We start from the raw sequence: 19,135 nt of genomic DNA on the forward strand, positions 1-19,135 counted from the left end.
GTCCAGAAAAACTGGTATTAGAGGAATCATCTATTTTTACTTTGCTAAGTAAAGACAGTATGTGGAGTTTATCATCGTCATATCATCATGTTACAGAACAAAGAATATTTAGCTTCCAAAAAGTAAAAGAGGCATAAACTTCATTTTTTAAAAAAATTGAATAAATTTTGTTTTCGAAACTCTTTTGTTGTCCTTATGCCTTTCCTTGTGCTGGAATGTCACCTTGACAATGGGGGAATCACTGCCTTCAGTTACTGGCTCAAGGTCAAAACATAATCCTGGCGAGTTTCCCAAGATTCAACTTCTCAATATTTTGTCTGCATCCAACTGAAGCTTTCTGCTACCGTTATCTCATACAGTAACCAATTATACAGCCAGGCAGATAAAAAATAGGCGATATATCTGAAATAAATTAATGTGTGCTGTGTATTAAAGAAGACACTGATGGGTAGCAGTGTGCAAAGCTTTGTAACAGCTATTGAAAGCACTGGCTGTGTCACACAGATCATGATGGCAGCTTCTCTCACTTTACCAGGAGTTATTTTTAAATAAACATTTTAAAGAGTAAGATTAAAAACGGACAAACAGCAAGAGACAACTGAAAAAAAGACTTTCATGTACTGGAGAAACTAAAACTTAAAGCAAGTGAGGCAGTTGACGGCAAGCATTATTTACTGCCAAACTGATTTATTTGGGAATAACACCCACGTGAGAATGAGAAGATATTTTGAAAAATAGAAATGTGGATAATTTCCTCAGATGTCTTCCTTATTTGCAAAGAGGCCAAGTGGCTCCTAGAGAATATGCATAATTCAATTCATAATGATGAGAAAGAAAATTTGTAAAGGAAGGAAAGGAAGATTCTGGGCAAAGGGGCATCAACTAGTCAGCATCTGAAAGAAGCTGGATGCCTATTAAATACCATTGTAAGAAATGAATAATTTCGGCCCCAGTGAGGAGCACAGGTGACTGTAGTCATACTTACAAGCAAATAACGACAGGGACTAAGTATTGTGGTCATTTCATTGAAGCATTGGCTCCTGTACAGCAACAAGGGTTGACTAGATAAGCAAAAAACAGTAAGGGAATCACAAAGGTCCTCATTTGGAAAATAACTCTGCAGGGAGCATCTACAACTCTACTCAGAAAGTAAGAAAGTAGATTAGCAGCTATTCTCATTCCTCTGCCCTGATAGATGATGTTGGGGGATATTCCATCACACTGTGAACCCAAAGTTTGCATTTGCACTAATTAAATAAAATTAACCTTGGGTCAGGAGGCTGCATTAGTAATGAATTGACAGAAAGTAATCATAGAGCATCAGAGGGCACCCGGGAGAGATAGAGAGACACAGGAAGTAGCAGGGAGGGGTTTGGAGTGGCACAGGTTTTTCTGGTTTAGCAAAGCAGAAGCGGGTCTTTCCATGTTGTCAGCAAGGAGAGAAGGTTAGCTACTTGCGACCTAGCCTCTCTGAGACAGCAGGTTTTTACCCAAGCCTTTGAATCTTGAGTCTTATTTAGAAATAGAATGATAGAGATTTAGTTAAAGCTACCTTTAATGGCAGTGACAGAGCCGGTGCCTTCGGAACAGAAATCCTGCCAGGCTGTGGCCTGAGGGCCACGCCAATGCTAGAGACGTAGGCAGGTAACTGCAGATTCGCAATTACTGCCTGAAATAGCAGTAGATTAACTGAGCCGAAGTTAAAACAAGATGATGGAAGTGAGTCAGCTCATATGCCTTAAGTCATGGGGGTATCGAGCAAGCTGCTGAACTGCAGTCGGGAAGTGAGGCTGTTCAGTGAGTCGATGCTTCAGGCCTCTGAAGGGATGAAAGCGACAGTAATGCTAGGAGATAAATTTGAATTTCTGAAAAGCCCAAATTATTCTTTGTACTTCTCTCTCTTTTTCTTTCTCTCTTCCTTCCTTCCTTCCCGCCTTTCTTTCTTTTCTCATCAATACTTTGGTTTTATTTTAACATAGCGATAAGAAAAATAAATATATTTAAAGACTAGAAAACACTACTGGAGGTTTTGGAAAGATATAGCCAGAATGGGGCCAAGGAGATGGGCAGAAACAACCAAAAAGAAAAAAAATAAGAAAATGGGAATGGAGTTGAGTAGTAGGGACATGGGGTGTCTTAGCTCTTGGGCTGGCTGACCGGGACCTGGGATCTACACTCTCTTGCAGTTTACAAACCAGTTCCGGCTGTGACGCTTGCAGGCTCTACCAGCCTCACATATCGTTGGCTCCTGGGCCGGGTGCAGCATTAGTGGATCTGTGCCCGGGAGGGGGCAGGAATTAGCACCTGGTACCCTGACTGTACCCAAGGCTTCATCGGTCGTTGGCCTCAAGGTCTCTTCCGTGGCTGAGGACCCCACCTAGCGGCTGTGACTCATTGATACCCCATGTCCTCCATTCCCACACCGCCCCAGACGCCTGGCACGAAATTCACACTCGTTGGTGCCACAGACAGATTCACACGTAGCCACTCTCACTCCACCACGGGCCACAAGAGTTGGCAGCAGTCCAGCATTTGATCGTGCTTCCATCTGGCAACTTCTCTTCTCCCACCCTATGGTCTTGACGGAGTGAGTCCCACGCCTGCAGTACTGCTCCAGCCTCCCTTGGCTTACATGTGTGTGACTGTAGATGCCACTCTGGTACAAGATGTCCTCATGTACTTCCACGAGTGCTTGAATGGAACCATTCTCCATTAGCTTCTCATCAGAGCCCAAGCGGTAAGCAGGTGTGACATGGTAGATGCCATTAGAATCAACCTGACTATTGGGGCAGTGGGAAATGGCCTAGTTTGGTTTTGCTCACGGCGCTGGAAAGAGTAACCGTTGTAAGACACCACCCCTTGGCACCGCAGGCACCACCGAGGCACCTACCTCAGCAGCCCTGCTGGTGGTGGGTATCACAGAAGAGCAGGTTCTGTGGCGATAGAATGGATGTCATGTGTCCCAAAGAATGGATGGAGACCTGATCAGATGCAGCACCTGCTATGGGGAAAGCTCAGGGGCCTGCACAGTCTCCCTGGTCCAGTGGGTAGTACTTACCCTTGGCCCAGCACCGTGTAACGCCCTCACGCAGGGTCATGCCCCAGAAGGCACTATGGTTCCCAGCCTGTCACTCATAGTTGCTCCAGATTGATGGCATTAATTGTGTCCAGTTCCACTAGACATGGTTGCCCTTTCTCCTGGCAGGTGCATGGATTGCAGCTGCCTCAGTGGGTTCTGACGACTGGTAGGTGCGGCCCCCATGCATGCAACCCGAATGCCAGCCATGACATTCCTGTGCCCTTTGTCACTCAGATGAGTTGGGACTTGCACATGGGGCATGCATTGAAGGACCTTGAGGAAGAAACTGAAGCCCAGGGAAGGTAAGCAACTCGTTAAGATAGCACAGTATTTTCAGAAGGCAGCCTGTACTTATTTCTAATAGGCTTTTTTTTTTTTTTCATTTAAAATATTTACTGTATCTGTGATTTAGAAATAGATGTGGGGCGGGGGCTTGTTTTTGTTTTCAGACAGAGTTTCCCTCTGTGGCTTTGGCAGAGCTGGAGGTTGCTATGCAAAGACTCACCTGTCTCTGCCTCCAGAGTGCTGGGATTAAAGGTATGCACCACCAGGTCCTGTTAGAATTAGATTTTAAAACAGTATCTTGATGCAACAGGCTGGGACAAATGGCTAACTGAGGTGCCTATTTAACATATCAAAGCAGTTGCTAGCCTCAGTCTCCCTTGGTCCCTACCTGTTAAAGTCATCCTAGCTGGCATATCCCAACCCCTACTCTCAACTCTCCAGCCCCTGAGCTTCCCTTCCCTTCCCCCAGCGTCTCTGACTCCAGTATAACCCAGCCTTTTTGGTGTCTTCTTGGTCCTCTTGGTCTCTTGGTGCTTTGGGTTCCCAGCTGTTCTCTTTGCTCCTCTCTCTTCTCTTCCTCTCTCATCACCCCACCTCTACCCCCACTCACGGCCCGGTTCAGTCTGCCAGCCTGGTTCACTTTGGACCCTTCCAGATGCCTCTGGTTGTTCTCTCTCTCATATCTACAATAAATCTTCTCCTCAACAATACCTAGGAGCAGTCACGTCCTCATGTTTTCATTTATTTGGTGCCAAAACCACAGGATTGGCATATACGATCTCCCTTCTAAAAACTCGCGAGGCCACTCCGAGCTAAGCTGCTGTTTCACTCTAAGGTATATATGGATCATTTGTTCCTGCTGGCTTCTGCCACCCATCAAATTTGACTCCAAATTGTAGAGTCTGACTCTCAGCTGCTTCTTCCCACCACGTGCTCTAACCATTCCTCTCCTACTCCTACTCTGTGTCTCTCTAGCTTCTGGAACCTACTCTGTCCTCCGGGGCCTCGTGTGGCCCCACATGGCCCCACATGGCATAAGTACACTTACCCCTTCCCTTTGTCCACCTCTTCAGCTGCTTTCTCCTCTTCTCTTGTACCTTCCTTCCCCTAGAGGCTGCAGTCCCCCAGCCTCCTCAAGCCTTTGCAGGCTTCTGTAACCCTGCCCTTTCTGTCCCTTAGCTCCATCCTGGAAGTCAAGCAGCTTCCTTATGCCCTCCTGATCCTATAACTGTGACCCTTTTTCCCACCGCCCCCTCAGAGATGCCTGCTCTGTCTCTTCCTTGAGCTCTCCTGGGCCTTTCTTCCCTCAGGAGAAGTTCCTATATTTTGCTATCCTGTTCCCTCTCAGCTTACTACTGAAGTCCTGCGGCTTCTCTATGCTCTCTCTGTAATAAAATTTAGCTTAAAACTTATAATAAAAGGATTATAATTTAAAAAACTATACATGGGTAATCTTAATTTGCTACAACATTCTATATATGATTCAACTCTTGTTTAGAATATATTATATATGTAACTTGGGTTCAACTCTTATTTAAAAAGTAGATATACTTTTAAAAAGATACTTTTAAGTAACAACTATGTGATTCACCTCCATCTTGGCAAATGACCTCACTAGGATGGCTGCAAACCTGTGGCTGGCAGCCATCTTTACTGAGATTAAAAAGAGTCTACACATAGCTGGGCGGTGGTGGCGCACGCCTTTAATCCCAGCACTCGGGAGGCAGAGCCAGACGGATCTCTGTGAGTTCGAGGCCAGCCTGGGCTACCAAGTGAGTTCCAGGAAAAGGTGCAAAGCTACACAGAGAAACCCTGTCTCGGAAAAAAAAAAAAAAAAAAAAGAGTCCACACAACAGGGATAAAGCTGTAAAATCTTAATCTTATAAAAGCTACTCACTTGTTGTAAACTGCTAAAGATAATTAAGACATGCAAATTAATGCACAGTTGCCTTATAAATGATCAATTCTTTAGTGTTCTCAAAACTATATTCTTAGTCATGCTAAATACAAATGTAGTTCATTTATTTTTATTTATTTTTACTTATTTAGCCTCCTGTACATGTTTTCAAGGTTAAGCCTAAAGAAAGTAACTAAAAACAAGTAAAGTTTGCTAAAATTATGTATATGTAATAGAGGTTCTCAAACTCTTCAGAGATCTGAATATAGCATTTAAAGTATTTAATAAAAAAAAAGCTTCCCATGATAGACAGAAATGCCAGACCCTAATGGCAACCCTCAGGTCTCCAAAGACGACAACTCCACCTGAATTATGGTAACACTAACCACTGGGAAAAACTGCCTCCTGTCTCACCTGCCACCAGGGCTCTGCCCACACTGTGGACACTGTTAGGTTGACTGCCCTACTCTGCCTCATCCTAGCAGGTCAGTTTTCCCAGCTTCCTCCTCCACAGGAAAATCTCTCCCACTTTCTGAGTCTGGCAGCTGAAGGCTGATGCTGCCCTGCGCAGCAGCTGCAGGTGTAATGCTGTCCTGTGTGACAGCCAAAGGCCTACAACCTCTGTCCCCTAATGAAGGCATCCTAGGATAACCATCCAGGTATCAGTAAGACTCTGTCATTTCAATTGATATATAGGCTATTTGGATTATACTTCCTGTTATAATTTATCCTTCTCAGATCTCTAATGATATTGACAACTAACTATAAATTTATGTTGAGAGCAGCAAGCAAACCAGCTCCTTTCCAAAGGCTGCAGCTGCCTTGTTAGTTCATTTTGTATAGAAAATCAAGCCTCAGGCCTCACTTTTCTAGAGTTATTTGGTTTCCTGCCGAGAAAGGCAGACCTAGACACAGTTTACCTTGCTTGCAGACTTCACGCTGAAAGAGATAAACTTACAAAATGGGTTTCCAAATAACTTTTTACTATTCCTTTTATATTGCACAATTACAGAATATCACAGTTTCTTGTATAACTCAGTTTATCCAAATAGCTAAATCTTAGCAAAGTTAGCAAAGACCAAGAGGCTAGACATATATCTTAAATTCATTTACTGTTACCGTGAGCAGATCTTAGAAATTTATAAACCTTATTTATCAAACATATGTTGTTCCTTGTTTAAATTTTCTAGAAACCTGGTGTTGAACAGTTAGTAACCACAAAAGTAGTTAGACATACATTTCTAAGTCAGTTTCTGTTAAGCTGAGTAGACCTTTATAACTTTAAGAATTTATAAACCTTAATTATCAAACATGCCTTATTTAAAGATATGTTGTTCATTATCTAAAAATTTTCTAGAAGGCTGGTATTGAGCAATTAGCAAAGATGTAAGTAGTTAGACACACATCTCTAAGTCAGTTTTGTTTTGTTTTGTTTTTGTTGTTGTTCACCTGAGTGTATCTTTACAACTCTAGGAATTTCTTAATCCAAAATGTTTTGGAGATCTGCTGTTGCTTCCTTAGTGTAAAGGGAGATACATTGATAAGCCAAGGGCTCGGTAGGACTGAGAAGTTTTGTAATTGTTGCTTTGGTTGGTTTATACCAACCACATAGTCATCTTAACCAAGACCGTGGTGAGGTTACATTGTATGTACTCTTATGTACTGCTCCAAGGTGTGGTTGAGGAGGCTTATTGTAGATATGAGGGAGAGCACAGTCAAAGGCATCTGGAAGGGTCCAGATGAACTGGGCCATGAGAGAAGGGGGCGGGGGCAAGAGAGGAAGAGAAGAAAGAAGGAGCAAAGAGGGTACCTGGGAACCAGGAAAGCCAAGAGACCACATAGCCAAAATAGCTGAGTTGAGGGAAGGAAAGTGAAGCTGAGGGACTGGAGATGCTTAGGGTAGGGGGCAGGGTATGCCAGCCTGGATGACTCTGTAACAGGTACTTGCAATGCTAAGAGATGCTGGGAGAACCTGGCAGCCAGCATCTGCTTCGATATGTTAAATATGCACCCCAGTTAGCATTTGTCTCAGGTTTCTTTGAGACCTAATGGCAGTCATATACCTTCCTCTTAATTAAGATAAGCAAAGATTGTTCTTGACCAGAGAACTTTGCCTAACACAGTAGTTCTGGAAACAGAAAATAAAATGGCCCCTGATACTCTCAATTTCTCTGGTTCCAACAGTCAGAGTCAGGGATGGGTTAAGCACCTGTGTGTTTAACTGGAGATACTATCCCTAAAGAGAAGAAAATAGAACTCAACTCAACTGGACTGAGTTCTAATAAAAAGGTGACAAAGGCTCTAGACATTGTTGCAAGACTCAGTTCAGTTCAATTCCATCTGTCACTCACTGGAAGAAGCTCTGTGAAGAGGCAGAGGAAGCCAGGGAGTTAGGAGACTTAGTCCCGCCTGTCCCTGCAACTGGCTGCATATCTATGGTGGCAGTTTTCTGATTTAATCTCCTTGTCTGGTTAATTAGGGTATTGACCATCTGCAAAGTCTTCATTAGTTTCAATATAATACAATTTTATATTTATGCCTAAATCTGGGTTATTGAACTGCAAGTTTGAATAGCCAGCAATAACTGGCTGCATGTCATTCAGTTGTTCAAATGACCAATACAACTAGGTTAAAATCATGTGCTGATTATTCCAGAATCTTGATCATTTACTGGCTTAACCATGAGTTAGTCCTTTTGATTGATTTAAATACATTTGAAAATGCTATAGTTAGTTTGGAGCTGGAGAGATGTCTCAGTGATTAAGAGCACTTGCTGCTCTTCTAGGGGACCTGGATTTGGTTCCTAGCATTCACAGTGGACAGCTCACCACTGCCTGTAACTCCCAGCCTCAGGGGATCCAGCACCCTCTTCTGGCTTCTGTGAAAACTATCATACACATGGATACACATGGTATACACACACACACACACACACACACACACACACACACACACACACACACACCTGTATGCTCATTTTTTAAAAATGCCATGGTTAAAACAGCTTTAAGAAAGTAAGCCTAGGGCGGTAGTGGCACACGCCTTTAATCCCAGCACTTGGGAGGCAGAGCCAGGTGGAGCTCTGTGAGTTCGAGGCCAGCCTGGGCTACCAAGTGAGTTCCAGGAAAAGGCGGAAAGCTACACAGAGAAACCCTGTCTCGAAAAACCAAAAAAAAAAAAAAAAAAAAAAAAGAAAGAAAGTAAGCCTAACCCTCCTTGAGCAGTTGTGTTTCATCATCACATAATCTGGCTGCTTTACAGCTATCTTGACTAGTACCACATGGTTATTTTGAAAATTCTCCATCACTCGTGTGTCTAATGCCTTGCTTTTTCGTATTTGCAACTCCTACATCTCTGTCCAGTCTCCAAAGGTTAGTTTCTCAGTGTTTCCTCTCAGACCTTTCCCTGTAATTGTATCTGCTGTACCTGGAGGATTTCATTCTCATCTACAAGAGTATAGTGGTAAATATTTACCAAACTGCTTTGGGTGGTGGCAAGGAGGGCTGATTTGTAGTGTATGCTGATGTCTGTGGTGTGCATATTTTCATGCAGCCAATAGCAGGCTACCAAACACTGACCATGGAGTAGGGAAAAGATCTAGCTAGCTCTAGCATGCCACCTTATCTGTCATTTCCACTGCCATCTACATGCTGACATCCATCTGTTGATATTCCCATGCCAGCAGCAGAAGCAGCAGCAAGATGAGAAGGCAGAGGCCAAACACAATGAACTTGTAGCTCAACTAGGGGATACTGTAAAACAGGACACTGGAAAGAGCAGCTTCCAGTGTGTTATTATCTTATAGTAACAAGTGTGCTAGGGAAGACTAACCTTATGTTATGTCTCTTGGGGCCTGGGTATACTCCTGGGTTACACTTCAATAGTTTGGTTATCTAAAAAGAACCTTATGCCCTCAAAATGACTCATTCTGTATTCTCTGAACCTCCACATACAGTCAGTCACAAAGCACTGCCAGTTCTGTCTCCCAATTTTTTTCTTGAATTCATCTTTTCATGTTCATAGCCATTCACTCCCTCACTGCAGGCCCTCATTCTGTCTCAATTGCTTTGCTTGGAGAATCTCCCAACCAATGCCCTTGACCCTGTCACACTGCTAATCAGTTTATGCACTGCCTTGTTACAAAGCAATTGTCAAACAGAAAGTTACTTCAGTTGCTCTTTTGCTAAAAATCCTTCAGAATAAAATCCAGATTCCTTAGGGCAGCACAGATGCTCCTTCATGGTCTACCTGTTAACTCTTTTCTAGGCGAGGTTATCTACAGATCAAAGGATGACTTGGATATCCCTACCTTCTTCTCCACCTTACATAGTTTTAAACTTTCATGCCTTTCTTCCATTATGATGCTCACTTCTGGTTTTCATCTTCAGTTTGTGGAGTTTCTTTTTTTTTGTTTGTTTGTTTTTTGTTTTTTTTTGTTTTTTTTTTTTTAAAGGAAAGAGTTGGCGCTAATCAAACCAAGGGCCTTAAGTGCTCTACTACTGTGATATGCCCAGTCTCCTCTTCCATATCTGATGGTTTCTTCTTACTACCTTCTCCCTCATCTCCTCCTTACATGTTATTTTTCTCCACTTTAGTCCTCAAAACTCTTTTTATTTTATTGTTTAAAAGATGTATTTATTTGTAACCATGTGTATGGGAGGGCATGGATTCCAGAGGTATCTGACCTGGAACTCAGCCACCTGATATGGTGCTGGGCATCAAATTCAGGTCCTCTGGAAGAACAATATATGTTCTTAACCACTGATCCGCTTCTCCATCCCAGAACTCTCTTTTTTAAGGTCACATATTTCTGTTTTATTCTTCTCCCTAAAGTTGAATTATGCTTTTGCTTCCAGATCAGACTAATCTTTGCAATACCTGCACAAATATCTCTTCTCTGTCTTAAGCTCTGAAGTTGATCGGATTCTCATCTCTGCATACATCTGTATCTCAGTTTGTTATCTTACAGTGTCTTGTAGCAGTTACCTAAGTCTGCCTGAAGTAGTAGCTTAATACAGCAATCATTTATTGTTTGTTGCTCACAAGTCTGCAGGGTAGTGGGAATTGCTACTGACCTGATCTGGATTCAGCAGTTCTTGGCTGGGCTCACTTATATGGACATGAGTTAGGACAACTGGGGCACCTAGGAAGTTGGCTAGTTTTATGACAACTTGACACAGCCAGAGTCATCTGAAAGGAGGGAGCCTCGATGGAGAAAATGCCTTCATAAGACCAGCTCTAGGTAAGCCTGTAGGGCATTTTCTTAATTAGTGATTGATGTGGGTCAGCAGTCCATTGTGGGTGAGGCCATCACTAGGCAGATGGTCCTGGTTTCTATATAAAAAAAAGTAGGCTGAGCATGAGGAACAAACCAGTAAGCAGCACCCCTCCATGGCCTCTGTATCAGCTCCTGCCTCCAGGTTCCTTCCCTGCTTGAGTTCCTGCCCTCACTGTTTTTGATGATAAACTGCTATATGGAAGTGTGAGTGAAATAAACACTTTCCTCCTCTTGCTTTTGGTCATGGTGTTTCATCACAGCAATAGTAACCCAAAGACACTGGGTATAAATGATCTCACCCTCTCTGATAAACTAGTCCTGGTTTATTCAGATGGCAGGTGGGAAGAGCTCCAAATGAGAAAGCAGAAATAATTCAAAGCCTCTTGAGTCCTAGGATTAAAATTAATATACCACATCACTTCTACTACATTCTATTGGCCAGAAGTCATAGAGCCAGCTCAAAATGCAGTGATATATACCACTTCTTAATGGAAAAGATTAAAATTCACATTCTAAGAGATGTGGCTATTGAAGGGTTATTGTAGTCACTGTTGCATGTAGTGGGTAGCCATTCCAGCTTTGATCTGGAAGTTCCAACCCCCATTGAGGCTTCGGCAACTGTCACGTCTACAAGGCGGGGCCAAGAGAGGCCCCTGGACGCCCGAGATCGAGATGGGCCAGTGCTCTCTCTGTTCCTGGACCCTAGACGGTGGAGGTTGACCAAGCAGAGCTCCAGAGAACACCTCTGGACTGCGATACACCTTCCCCAGACCCTGAGATCTACCTATCCCTTCATTTGTAAGTTACCCACTAAATAAATCTCCCTTTTAGCTATGTGGAGTGGCCTTAATAATTTCGCCAATAGTTTCAGTCTACCACATAAGCAAACCTAGAGACCTCCACAATAATAGTAGATGGTGGTGATGTTAACAATAGTAATTATAATGATGGCAGGTTATGTTTGACAAATATTTAACATATATTTGCCCCAAGCTAATGTCAGGGAAAAGACAGATCTTGCTTTGTGTTCAAAGCTTTATCATAATCATCTTACTTATTTTGTACACATCAGTTTCCATTGACCTCTCTTTTCCTGGTTTATACACGTCTATCTCATCTTCTGGGCTTCACAAAGTGAGAACTCTGGTATATCTTCCTCCTCTCATAAGAATATCAGCCCTACTGTATTAGAACTCTGTCCTAATGACCTCATCTAGCCTTACTGAGGCTCTCTCTTCAAATACAGTCACATTGGAGTTTGGAGCTCCACATATGATTGTGAATAAGAGTTGGCTATTGTAGTGGTTTGAATGAGAACCCCCCTCTCCCACTGCCATAGGCTCATATATTTGAATGCTTGGTCCCTAGTTGGTGGAACTGTTTGGGAAGGGTCAGGAGATGTGGCTTTGTTAAGGACATATGTCATTGAGGGTGAGCTTTGAAGTTTCAAAAGCCCAGGCTATTCCTAGTTAGGTCAATAACTCACTCTCCCTGCCTCATGCTATGGATCAAATGTAAACTCTCAGCTACTGGTCCAGCATCATGCCTGCCTGCTGCCATGATCCCTGCCCTAATGGTCATAGACTCAGCCTCTGAACTTTAAACAAGTACCAAATAAAATGCTCTTTTCTAAGTTTCCTTGGTCATAATGTCTCTTGACAGCAATAGAAAAGCAATTAAAACAGATGTGGACACAATTTAGTTTCTAATAACTGCACACACACACACACACACACACACACACACACACACCAGAATAACTAGCATTTTTTAAAAGCCAATATTAAGTGTGGAAAACTGGAAGGACAAGAATTCTTGTATACTGATACTGAGGCCTTAAATTAGTACTACCACTTTGCTAAACCATTACATTGCAGAGTCTCATAAAGCTGAATTCATGCTTAGCCTATGACCAGCATATTTGGCTTCTAGGAATTTTATCTATCTAACAGAAATTCATATGTACCTTCTCCAAAGGACATGTATTAGCACATCCACAACTATTCATAATTGGAAAGAACTCAAATGTTTGTTCATAAAAACGATATATAAATTATGACATATTCATATACTAGGGTATTATACAACTATGAGGTTGAATGAACTCCATCTCCTTCCCAGTGTCAGCAGGAATACAGTTCATAAGCATAATGTTGACTGATGGAAGCCAGGCACAATTCTAATTAAAGTTCAAAAGCAGGCAAAACAAATCTCTAGTGTTAGAAGTCAGGCAGTGAACACTCGAGAGGGAAGCAGTGCCTGGAAGGAGACAGGAGGGAGCCTCGAGGACACTGGTTATGTATGCTATGAGCTGGTTTCTGGCTACACAGCTGTGTTTAGTTCATGAAAATTCATTGAGCTGAATACTTACGTGCATGTTTCAGCACATATTTTATACTTCAATAAAGTTTTCTTTAAAAATATTCTATAGACTCCATCCACATTGTTCTAGAACAATATTCCAATGCTTCTCGCTGGTCTAAGGCCCTTTATAACCTGGTCCCAAACCCCCCTCTCCAGCGCCATTCCTCCTAACTCTGGCCAAGTCTCAGCACAAGCAAGCCATCACTAATACCTATAGTGCACCGTGTTCTTCATGGTCCCCTGACTCCATCTCTCATAGCCTGAGTACTCTCCCCACTTTAGCTAGTTGGTTAACTATGTTTCTGAGTACTCTCCCAGACTCTATCTAGTTGGTCAGCTCTGTTTTAAATGGTAAAAAGCAGGTTGAGCATCAGGATTCTCTACCAGGATCTACCAGGAAATTTTTCCTCAGTGCACACAATTCTAGGCAATTACTGTTCTGTTTCTCCTAACAGCCTGTGTATACTTGCCCTTAATCCATTGCAATGTTATTGTTGGTCCAAGAGCTGTCTTTTCTGCAAAGTGTCATGAAAGCAAAGACTGTATCTTTTATCTTTGTATATGTAACATAGAAGACAACATCCTGAACATAGCAAATGCCCAATATATGACCAGAATATGAAAAGTAACAAGGTTAATGACATTTAGCTTATAGCCAGGTACAGCCAACCTTTTGACACTGCACCATGGTGTTGTCATATACAAAGTTCAGACACTACTAAAATGCACAACCAAGTTCCAAAAAAAAAGTTGTAATGTTTTGAGAAATTATGATGGGGGTGTGCATTTGCAAGTATCCTTGCCTATACAAAGCCCAGGGCAGTAGGTTGAACACACTGTAAGGACATTTTAGTTTTGTTACAGAATTTGTCTTTAGCCAGTTTTGTAAGAAAAGTGTGTGTATGTGTGTGTGTGTGTGTGTGTGTGTGTGTGTGTGTGTGTGTGTGTTTTAATGGAAACTAGTTGAGTATAGTGTCCCACACTTATAATCCCATAACTTGGGAGGTGAAGGCAGGTAGGAGAACCAGAAGAGTTTAAGGTCATTTGGGGCCACATAGTAAATTGGAGGTTAAAGCCAGGCTGTAATACATGAGATCATACACAAAAGGAAAAAGAAAGAAAGAAAAGAGTGAGAGAAAAAAAATCTGGCAGTACAGACCACAGATTTACTTTACAATGAGCATTTTGTTCCCCCATAAACTCATATATCAGAGAAATCAAATACACATTTCCACATTTCTTAAAGTGTATAATAGTGATATTGCCCATTCCCTAAAGACTTGTTGCAGAATGATTGTATTCCTCTGGAATACGAGTGAAGTGTTAATGTTCCTACTTGGCTACAAACTCATGACATTCCTCTAACATCTAGATTGGCTGTGTTTCTTGGTTATATGCCAGAAATTCCTCAGATATCCCAGTCTAGGATTTATGGACTGAGAGGTTTATGATATTTCAGAGGGTAGAACTGGCTATTGTTTTTGCATAATTGGCAAATGGAATAAATGCAGTGTAAGTCGTGACCCAGCTCAGAGCCTGAAAAGTGAGCTAGGTGGAAAATAGTAATATTCTAGCCTATGCCAAACAGCCTCAGCACAGGACCAAGCTGTGGTCATGATGGCTTCTACACAATATTTCTTCTTTGTAGGGAGCCAGAAAAGACTGTGATGATGGCAGGTAGGATGTGAAGAATTTTGTCTTGATGATTTTCTGTCATTGAGGCTACATGAACAGCAGAAGCACAGGTGTGAAGCCTGACCTAGGATGCTTGTTATCCAGAGGTGAGGCAGTGGTGAAGTAGCTGTGATAAAAAATAAGTACATACACTAATAAGTACATGCTATGTGTCGAGACGGACTAGGCCCTCTTCAGGGTGCAGACCCACTTCCATGTGGCAGAGGTCTTCTCTTACCACAGGAAAGGTCGGGGCTTATTTTACACCCATTCCCTCCAGTCACAGCTGATTAAACAGAACATGGACACCTGACTCAAGCCAATCAGACGGTTGGGCTGCCTGGGTAGCCACTGGGAATATAAAGGAGTAGAAGAAGTGGTGTTGAGAAAGTGAAGGAGAGACTGAGAGGAAGAGGGGCATGAAAGGAGGGAGGAAAGGAAAGAGAAGAGTGATAGAGAGAAGAGGGGGAAAGAGGGGAACCCATACATGGGTAGGGGGATGGAAGGAAGAAAGACCAGTTCTTGACCACTTTCCCTTTTCTAGTTCCGGTCCCTTGGCTAAGATCTGATTATTCTCTGTCCACGTCTAGCGTTTTGTTTCTGCTGGTCTGGATGGTTTCTAGGGTGAAGAAACAGGACTGCAAAGCTCTGGTATTCAGGCAGACAGGATGTCTCTCTTTACTTCTCCTGTGCCACAACATTGGTGTCTGAGGAGGACAGAGTGAGTTGTAAGTTAGTGGGACTGGATACAGAGGCCCCAGCACTGCCACAACCTGGATTAGTGGCCGGCACCTTCTGTTCCTCAGCAGTGAAAGCTGGGGGCTTGGAGGGTGTTGGTCAGTGGGAGTGTTGATTTGGTTTTTTAAAAATGCAAGTTTGCCACTGTGAATGATGACATTTGAACATCAACAAATACAAAATTTAGCCCATGGAACATTTTAATTATGATAGATAACACAGGAAATTGTATTTATGTATGGAAACTAAATTTAGAAGCTTGGACAGACTGACAGGATCTTTCCTAAATCCATGTAAATAGCCCATGCCAGGTGCTAGGAAGTGGCTTCAGAGACAGAAGCTGACGACGTAGGCAGGTCCCTCATTACCCTAAAATTTTGTGGAAGAAAGGGCTTTTCTCTGGGTCAGCTTATTTTTAAGAAGTGTTCATTTTCAAGGCTAAAGAATTAACAGTTTTTGAAAGAATCATTTCAGGACAGCTCCTATTCTCTGCTCCCTTTGTGTCTGTAAACAAGGAAAGGGTGTGGCCTGACTTGGATCTGTTCTGATAGTGTTTGTGCAGCCAAGGCAGACCCAGTGGGAAAGAGGAAGTGTGTGGGTGGGAGAAGGGAAATCTCTCAGGCTCCCTCCCCTCACACACCCTGCCCCCCACTTTTAGAGTTCCTTACTTTCCATAGTGTCACTCACTCTATTCACTTCAGATCCCCTGAAAACTGTGAGCAGTGACTCGACAGGGTGATGGTGAAGGAGTTTTCTAGAGCAAGGATGTTGGACTTGGGAGATGGGAAAAGCCTTTACTCTCACCCCATACCCTCTGAAGAGGTTCTTCGTTATGATCCCCTGGGGCACCCACTACTCTGACCCTTGTGAAGGCTTGAACAAAGAACATCACCCTAGAGCACATATCTCCCCTTCAAGACTCATGGTCCAGGTCAGAGACCAGAATTCCCTGTGTAATGACAATGAGCCCTAAGTTCATATTCCCAAAGATATGTGTACCCACTGGATTCAGGGATAGCCTAGGGTCAGCTGTTTGCAGAGACTATGTACAGTGTGGATGCTACTGCTGCAGTACCCAAAGCAAGACTCAAGAGAGAAGCCAACTGAGCCAGGGCCGGGGCCTGACTCTCCAAGATCATTGCCTCTTTATGGTTTACACTGAAGAATCTGAAAATTCTTTTGAATTGGATTTCCAGGCTGTTACAAAAGTTTATCTGTCAATGTAGAACTCAGGACACATTTAAATATTAGCTTCATATTTATCTTTTGCATATGTATGCTTATGGACTATGGCTTTGACTGAGGCCCCAAATGTCAAAGGTAGGCAATACCACCACATCACACAGTGTGAACTTGGATAAGTACTTGTATATCTGAAACTCCCTCCGTTTTTCTGCCTGAAAACTGAGAAAAATCAAATAATACTTACCACAAGCATTGAAACTACCTATAATTACTGTCTTGTGCCCTTGGGCCAGGATTTCTTTGTGCCTTCGCTTTCTCATTTGTCTGATGGAAGGATTCTAATGGCATCTGTCTCCAAGTGTTGTCATCAATAATGTAATAGCCTTATGGCAGCATCTGGCACACAATAAATTGTACATGTTAGTTGTTATAACCCTCCTCCCAGTACTCATGACCCCCTAGCTGGAAACAGCATAATAAGGAAGTAAGCAGAAGCCAGCGGTAATCTCCAGAAACCAAGTTGTGCAGCAGAAAGAGCTGTCCTTGTGTAAAGGCTCAGACCACTTCAGATATTTACAGAATTAACATTTCAAGTTAATTCCCAAACCCAGCCCAGTTCTAAGAGGCTGCCTAACAGGGAGGCAGAAAATCCTCTGCAGAAACTCCTTGGGTCTCAGGATAGAAGTCAGTAGCATATGGAAACAGCATATGCAGTTTTTAGGTCCCGGCCCACCACCTCTGCCGTGTTGGAGCCTGAGATCTGACTCGTAGTCCAGACTCATCCTGTGATTACAAATCAACCCTGGCCTTCACAGGAAGCATGAGGCCTGTTCCTGCTTCCAACTGCAACTGTTACTTTAGCCAAGTGTAATCTGATGAATATAAACTAAGAGTTCTGTCCTGGGATAACCTCGATTCTTGTCTGTAAAGAGCTTTGAGATCCACTCAGAAAAGTGAAAAACAAACAAACAAACACAACAACAACAACAACAACAACAACAACAAAAACCTTACTTCTCTGGTCAGAGAGTGAAGAGACCCAAATGAGTTTCTGCAGAGGTTTTTCTGCATCCCTATTAGGCGGCCTCTTAGGACCGGGCTGGGTTTGGGAATTAACTTGAAATGTTAATTCTGTAAATATCTGAAGTGGTCTGAGCTTTTATGCAAGGACAGGTCTTTTTACTACGCAACTTGGTCTCTGAGGATTAACGCTGGCTTCTGCTCAGCACCAAGAAGCCCATTTCTGGGGTTCACCATCTGCAGCTTAGACCCCAGAAGGGAGCCACTGGCCAACTGGTAAGCCCCCAGATCCTCACCTACAGCCACAGCATTGTCTCCTCAAGAACCTACTGCAGGCAGGCTCTTCCTCCATCTCTGTTCTGTAGACACATTCCGTCTCAGAAACCTTCTGTTCCTTAGTCATATTGACGCATAAGAAGAGCTCGTGATATTATGTCATTCTAAGATATTTTCACTTTAAACACTGTTAAGGAAGCACTAAGCTAAGGAGAATAGCGTCTCCCTGTGCAGTTTCTGACAGCCATCAGAATTTGGAGAGGCTTTTTGTCAGTGTGGTTCTCAGAACTGACAGGCTCCTCCCAGGATCCCTCTCCAGTGTCCCTCTCATCTTGGAACACATTCACTCAGCCCAGTGTTGTCCAGCCTGTGCTTCCGCAAGTTTAGATACATCACTGTTTTCCGGCTGTTTGTACAGCCATTTCCCAGAGCTCACAAGCAATCAACAGCAATCAAATCCCAGTGGCAGCTATTTCTATCAAAGCCTTTACATTAGAGTTTCCTTCTGCTTATAGCCAACAGCCTTGTGCTCTGGGGCCACCATGAAATAATGCCCAGCCACTTTTGAATTTGGAGCTTCTGGATGCATGCATGGTTTATACACCAGGAATGGCACCATTCCAACCCACGTGCTCTCTTTTCTAAGGTCCTATTTGGCGTAGAACATAAGTATGTGGATTGGTTTTCACATTGTGCTCCCCAAGTCCGGAAATAAAACATGAGCATCTTTATGACATTTCTCAAAGGAAGTAGTTGCTGTGTGTGACTGGTAACTGTTTTTTCAAGAGTTAAACATCTGAGCTATTTAAATTCCTCTGCAAAGTATGAAAAGCAAATTAAGTAATCAAAGCAAAAGCACTCAAATCAGAAGAATGAGGAGTGTGGTAGCTCTGTGTGCCTGGGGGGTTGGGAGCAACATAAATCTGACTGTCAAAACTCAGCCCAAATCTTCAGCTAACACAGAGATTTAGAAAATTTCAAGAGGCCCTCATACAGCTTTTGGGCTGGGTGGAATATACTTGCAGTGTAATCAAGTTAGCGTGAACTGGCATGCTGTTTGCTGGGTAGTGCAGGGTGAGTGTGTGAGTCCAGGGTGTGGGACAGAGTGTGGTAGGCATCTGGGTGTGCCTGTGAAACAGCTGAACTATTTTCTAAACTTTCTGTTTGTGAAGGCAGATTAGTTGGACAGCTATAATATGGCATGATTGTCAGTGTGTTTCATCCATGAGAACCAATTTAAACAAGTGAAGCAGTGGCACAATAAACCACATTCTACGCTGTATCTTCTCTGCTCAGAAGAAATCGAAGGTACTGTTAGTTTACACCCCATGAAGGCAAA

General features: G+C 42.9%; 1 pseudogene; it reads right to left on the bottom strand.

The window, feature by feature from the left end:
* Positions 1–2,391: 2,391 nt before the first annotated feature.
* Positions 2,392–5,012, bottom strand: LOC131920808 (tubulointerstitial nephritis antigen-like; annotated as a pseudogene).
* Between the last annotated feature and the right edge of the window lie 14,123 nt (positions 5,013–19,135).

Source organism: Peromyscus eremicus, chromosome 10 (assembly GCF_949786415.1).
Source record: "Peromyscus eremicus chromosome 10, PerEre_H2_v1, whole genome shotgun sequence".
Classification (NCBI taxonomy): domain Eukaryota; kingdom Metazoa; phylum Chordata; class Mammalia; order Rodentia; family Cricetidae; genus Peromyscus; species Peromyscus eremicus.